The 6,469-nt window shown below is 44.7% G+C and overlaps 1 long non-coding RNA gene across 1 annotated transcript; it reads left to right on the top strand.

The window, feature by feature from the left end:
- Positions 1–2,137: 2,137 nt before the first annotated feature.
- LOC123131320 (uncharacterized) lies at positions 2,138–5,648 on the top strand. The gene is made up of 3 exons (XR_006464143.1): positions 2,138–3,666; positions 3,812–3,873; positions 3,978–5,648. It is a non-coding gene; the product is annotated as an uncharacterized lncRNA (long non-coding RNA).
- Positions 5,649–6,469: the final 821 nt, after the last annotated feature.

Genomic DNA, 6,469 nt, shown 5'->3' with positions numbered 1-6,469 from the left:
GCATCCATATCTGCAGAATAGTCTCTCTATCTGCGAACGGATGCGGGAGGAAATTTACGGGTTGCCCTTGGACAAGCCCTTAGTCCTCCGGCAACGACAATGGCAAGATGCCCATGACTCTTGCATGCAGCCGGCACTGATGCGGTCGGCGTTTAGGTACGTCGGAGGCATGGAGCCAAACAACAAATGCGTTGTTAACCCTGATACTCCCTAAGCAGAGGCAGGAGCACCACTCATACCTAGCCCTTTATTTAAAAGGTAGTTTAGTCTTTTTCATTTGAACTTATCTAATCCGGTATCTCTCACTAAAAAAACAATTCCCAATTTGATCGTAAATCTCGGCTGTCGGAAGGGAAACTCTCGGGCACCATTCGTGATGACCTCTTCATTCTTTTGCGCCGCCATGGCCGCTGAGGCCGCCGCCACTTGCACGCTTGCTTGCATCTCGCGCGCATCGCTCGTCTTACCTACAGTGACCACGCCGCAGCCATCTCATCCCCTCCGTGCGTGTTAGCTAATCGATTACGAAAAATTGGATCAGATTTTACAATTCTTTTGTCTGCAGTACCTCGATGTGACGTGAGCATGAAAGAGGTTAAGAATCTTTTTTTATAAGGGCCAAAATCACTTTTTTTGGCCTTTTGATCCTATATTATAGGCTGGACCTTGAAAGATAGAAAAGATCTCCCTCCAAGCCGTACATACGACTTTTATCTAGATCTCAATTAAGCAATATACCGGAGTCCGCCGATACCCGATACTGGCGTGCAGTTCATTACGAGTTTCGGTCGGCGCAAATTCTACCCTCTTGCCGCCGGCGTCTCTCCCGCTTGGTAAAGAGTTCCATGAATAACCAATAGTGAATAACAAACACGTTCAAATTTGATATGGATAGCAAAAATCAATCATAACTGCTTTTTTTAGAACAATCATAACTGCTTCTATGATTACGTTTTCACCGTTTAACGCGAGATATTTGTAGCTGATCCGTGTGCATCTCGCGTCGCGTTATCTGGAAAACTCTGGCCGGCTTCCACGTTGCAGCTCTCCTTTTCCCCCACGTCTCCTCTCCCCGATTGAGGCGGCGTCCTCCTCGCCTTCTTTCCCGTCTGCCGCTGGTCTCTTCCAGCTATGCTGCCGCCGCCGGCCCCCACCTTTCCCTCTTCAGGACGAGGTGTGGCCATGGCGGCAACGCCAAAGGAGCAGGAGAGGGGAGGGTATATGCCGCTACAAGATCGAGTACCAGGGTGGTGCTAAGGCCACGCGACAGAGGTCGTGATGATCAGGCAACGCGGGAGGCCGGGAGATGCATTCACCACCGGCGCCGTCTCCAGGTCGTCCTCTACGGCGGCGCCGTGAGCGCCTTGATGCGTTGCATCCACCACCGGTGCCGGCTCCAGGTCGTCGTTAGGATGTGCACGGAACAGCAGCAAGCAACGCGGCATCCTCAGGCCGTGACGACAAGAGGTGCTGCCAAGAGGAGAACGGTCACTCAAATCTTTTCAGTCTATGTGAAATTCAGAGAAGAGCAGCTTTTTGGCATGTTTTGTTCCCTTCTGATTAGGGTCTTGACTAATTGCCTTTCCTTTCCTCTGTTTTTCTGTTAGATTAGATGCGTTCGCTTCAGATGCGGTTGTTCTTTCAAGTGTCCAGAGATTCGTCAAGGAACATACATGTGGTCTCTGTCGACCTGCTGTCTCATGTGGTGAGCGCTTTTCTTTTCATTCCCTTTATTTTGTTTTTATTAGGGCACATCTAGATGTGCTTTAGCAAAACTGTTTTTATTAAGTAAACACTAATTATTCTGTGTGTTTGTTATCCTTTTTTTTTGTTTTCTTAGTTTCTTTAAAGACAAAATTCCAGGGCTTGCTGATTCGGGACAACTTTGATCAGTTTGTTGTTTCTTATTGTCAGCTCAAGAGGTTGATCTCAGATTTTTAGCACCCGGGTGTAAATACAAAACAAATTCAAAACAAAACAAAAAAAAATTCTGAAACTTTGGAACATCGAACATCATGAAACTTTTGATAATCTTGCAAAGTTTTAGCTAAAAAAAACATTTGAAGAGCACTCAAATAAAAAAACAAAATCATTGTTCAAAGTTTATGTACATTTTTGAGCAGTGATTTTTTTTTTTTGAGAGGGCTCCACGAAGGTTATTTGTTGCTGAAACTTTGCAGGAACATCAAACCTTTGATAGTCTTTGATCCCTGAAAGTTTCAATTTTTTTATTTTCTTTCAATTTTTTATGAATTTACTGTTTATGAGGGTGTAGGGGCACCCGGGAGCTGTTAGACATTTCTCTCAGGACAAGTTCGATCAGTACGGAAAGTTTATAAACTACTGAAGGTGGAACCGTTTGACTAGCATCTGCATGCACCATTGATCAGTATGTATGTTTTCTTGAATTAGTGTACCCGTTATGATAATATGCTTTTGACTTCTAGTGATAGTCTTTTCATTAGCTTCCCGTGAAGCTAACTGTCCATTTCTTATTTTTAGAGGAAAGGAATTCACTCAACTTTATAAATAAAGTTACTAGGCAGAGTACGCGGTAACAAAGCGACCCAGAAGGTAAAAGGATAAAACACAAGCATGGCCTACAACCAGGCCAATAGTCCCAAACGATCACACGGCACGCAAGCCGGCACAAAAGCAGAACAATGTCTGCTTCTAATTTACAATTTAGAATTTATACACACTATTTTTTTTTTGGATCTGAACACGGATGTGCGCCAACTTTTATTTTGGCCAAAGACAAAGGTTTATGCACCTTTTTTCAATATTTTTCATGACTCAGAATCGGGTCCATTACCAATCCTTTCTCCATCAAGAGCATTCATACCATCGTCGAGGTCGAGCCATAGGTAGAGTTCAACTTCCTCCTTGCTTTCTCTACAACCAACTATTTTTGGTACTTTAGACATTTGAATTGATCTCATATTTTGCAATTCCTAAACTAGGATGATTAGAAACATCTCCATCAAGCTGCCGTATAACTTGATGTATTTGCACATTGATGTGCTGGAATTTATCCTTTACAGGTGACACATATATTCACCTTTTACTTAAGGATCGACTCGTGGATTAATTATAGAACCCAATTGTAGTAAAAAGATGAAAACTTATATGAAGTTAATGCATTCATAGAATGTTCTCTCTCCTTTACAATGACATATTATGTTGTGCACCCCAATGTGGAAGACATTCAATCTACTCATTACCTGCTTTGATTTTAATTAGCACGAAGTTTGTTATTTTGAAGCAGATGTCCCAGTTCCTGGTTCAGAATTTGATGTTGCTTAAGCCATTTTATGTTGAAACTCTGATACGGAAGAGCGCCCGTGACGTTGTCCGGTTAAGCTATTGGCTATCTAAGTTTGTTGGTGATGTTGTCATTGCAATGCATCGAAGTTCTTATGCCAGCAATTTTTATGCGAACTTAAACCACTGATCAATGGCTGCTTGTGTTTGCTGCTAAAGAGTTCAATACATAGCAAGTAGAGAAGGGAGGAAGCACACCCTGCATTTTCTACAGCCAGGTAGTCTGCCTGCTGATTTCCTTCTTTTCTGAAAAATACCGAGGCAGCTGCAAAAGGAGATCAGGTGGGCTGAGCGGCCGGACGGCGCTGCACGTGGCGCTATCATCAAGAGTAGCATCGCCAGGTGCAAGACAATGCATCCATCCAAGATTCTGCTTAATGTAGCACACACCCATGTTTTGCTTCTTCCTTGCATGTTTTGGTTGTACCAGCATCATGTTGCGTGCAAGGTGTTTGCTGAAATGTTTTTCCTGTGTTTTTTGCTGCAGGAGACCTTCACCCATCAGGATTTTTGGGGACACAAGGGCACCAACTACACCAAGAAGTTCAGGTATGATGTACTCATCCAATGATTTAGAGAAGACATCATACACCTGATCCCTTCTTCTATATCTCGAGCTAATGTTTCAGTCTAAATACTCTCTTCTTGATCAGTGGATGACGGCAGACCGTGTCATCATGCACTTGGAGATGCTGGAGACACATGTATGTACCATATCTTATGAAACCAACTTATGGAACAATTTCTTTCAATGCCCTGCAAACGCTTGAACAATGTCAGGATGGAGCCATGGTACCAGGTGCTATAGAGCAAGGGCATAATCCAGGCCAAGAAGGATGGTATCAAGGTGCAATTATAGTTGGGAAAGCCTTGAGGGTGTGGTCGACAGCATACACACGGACGCTGATGGTACATGGATTTTGCATCAAGAAGGACCCTATGTATAAGGTAATGGTCCGGTCTACTGGATGCAATAAGATATATCTTACATGTTAGATCTTCCTTCTCTTTTTCTTTTGAGTGTCAAAGCAAACGCTTTATTACGCAACCAAGTTAGGCATATCGCCTACAAAAAGTCCAGCCACAGACGGCGGAACACTAACATCCCATATAGTGGGTTCATTCACATTACATTCATAGCCTAGCTTAGCGAGCTCATGTGCTGCACCATTGGCCTCCCTCCTACATGCCACAACATTGCATTTTGAAAACCATAGTCTCATTTGGACCTTCAGGTCATCCAGGACAGAAGCATACGCCAAGAAGCTTGGCTCCTTCTGCATGAGCGCCGCCTGCAGCAGCTGTGAATCGGTCTCAAGGCAAATTCGGATCGCCCCTAGATGGTTTGCCAGCTCCATCACGCCGGCCGCCGCTTGTAGCTCTGCTGCAAAAGCATCGTAGATATGCTCGCACTTGCCCGCCATGCAGGCAACTGCATCCCCAGTATGATCACGGGCAATCACTCCCCATGCGGACTGAGAGCTTCCCGACATATGTGCACCGTCAATGTTAAACTTCAGTACGTCCACTTCTGGCGCCCGCCATTTCGTCTTCTCTTTCGGGGTGTTCTGTTTATGCTTACCCATGATATCCCAGTATTCTGTGGTGGCGAGCATAGTTCGGTGCACTATCTCCTCCGGCCGGGTTCTTCCTTCGTTTTTCCTCACTCGGTTTCTCTCATTCCACCACTCCCACTAGAGATATAAAATCTGCACCCTATCCTCCATCCACAATGACCACAGTGGTCCATGACAGCCCCCACAGAGTCATAATTCTCCAGCTCCATTCTGACATCTTCTTTTCCCATAAACTCGCCACACCTCCTTCACCGCCTTGCACCGTATAAAGAGATGGCCACCGTCCTCGACGTTCCTCGCACAGAACAGGCATAAAGTACCGTGCCTAGCATTTATAGAAGAATAAATTTCTTAGATTCTCAGTTGTTGTGTGGACCAAAATTATTATTTTTCTTCCGTTAGAGCATCTACAGCCGGACTCCTCAAATTGATCGGGCAGGCACGGGAATCACTAACCGGACAGGAGAGAGAAGTAAAGAGTAGCAAAAAGTTGACCCAACCGAACTCTTCATATCTTCTCTATATGTCCGAGCTGTCCGCGAACCCTCATATCCATCTTCAATATGGGGAGGATATGAGGGCTCCCGGACACGCCCGGGCGCGCCCGGTCAATCTGCCACGTAGGACGTGGCCCGACCCCCGGACCATATTTTCTCTTTCTTTATTCATCTTTTCTGTCTCTCTCTTCATCTTCACCAATCATGTGCAAGTGACCGGACATATGAGGAAGAAAATAAGAATTGTGGTTGTGCGGATGGATAAATAGGAGTTCAAAATGGACACGCGCGTCCGCAGACGTTTGAGAGGTCGAATTAGAGGTACGTGGTTGTAGATGCTCTTACTCCAGTTTTGAAGTTTGTTAACCTTTTTCTAGGCGTACCGTGCCTAGCATTTAAAGAAGAATAAATTTCTTAGATTCTCCTTTGTGATGCATTTTCATTCCTTTTGGGCGTGCTGCCTATATCTGAATGTAAATGTGAACCTGAAGAAGAAAACCTTTCATGGTTGGACGAGATAGAGCATTTAAAAAACCATGAATGCCTAGAAAGCAAAGGAAATGTCATCAGTGACATTGAAGCCTACATTCAGAGAACCTGCAGCCTGAAGAAAGGGCCGGCCACCGTAGACCATAGCAAGAGCGGGATGAAGGAGATAATTTTTATTTCCTCTTCCGATGACGAAGCCTCCTGAACTAGGCCAAAAGCAGCAGCCAGCAGCCACTAGCGACATGGTCGGACCAGGCTGCCAAAGCCAAGTGAAGCTATCTTTGTAATCTTTGTTGTTGATCCACACCAAGGATACCACATCGATAATCATAGGACACGTAGTGGCTACGGTATCCTCTTAGGTAGGAATGAACAATAGGCCTTTTGAGGAACATAGAGCAATATGTTTTTGGGATGTGCCACACGAATACCATGACAGTTTAGCCCAAAAGGTAGCACGTTGGTTTTTACTGGTAAAAAGGGGGAAAGAAGAGATTTGACACGATGGTTAAAACAGGACCATTGATGCATCTTTTAGAGATGGATTTGGTTCCAAACTGGCTCCGGCATCCATGCTTCCAG

Source organism: Triticum aestivum, chromosome 6A, assembly GCF_018294505.1.
Source record: "Triticum aestivum cultivar Chinese Spring chromosome 6A, IWGSC CS RefSeq v2.1, whole genome shotgun sequence".
Classification (NCBI taxonomy): domain Eukaryota; kingdom Viridiplantae; phylum Streptophyta; class Magnoliopsida; order Poales; family Poaceae; genus Triticum; species Triticum aestivum.
The sequence above is the reverse complement of the archived record's forward strand: the minus strand, read 5'-3'. Positions and strand labels throughout refer to the sequence as shown.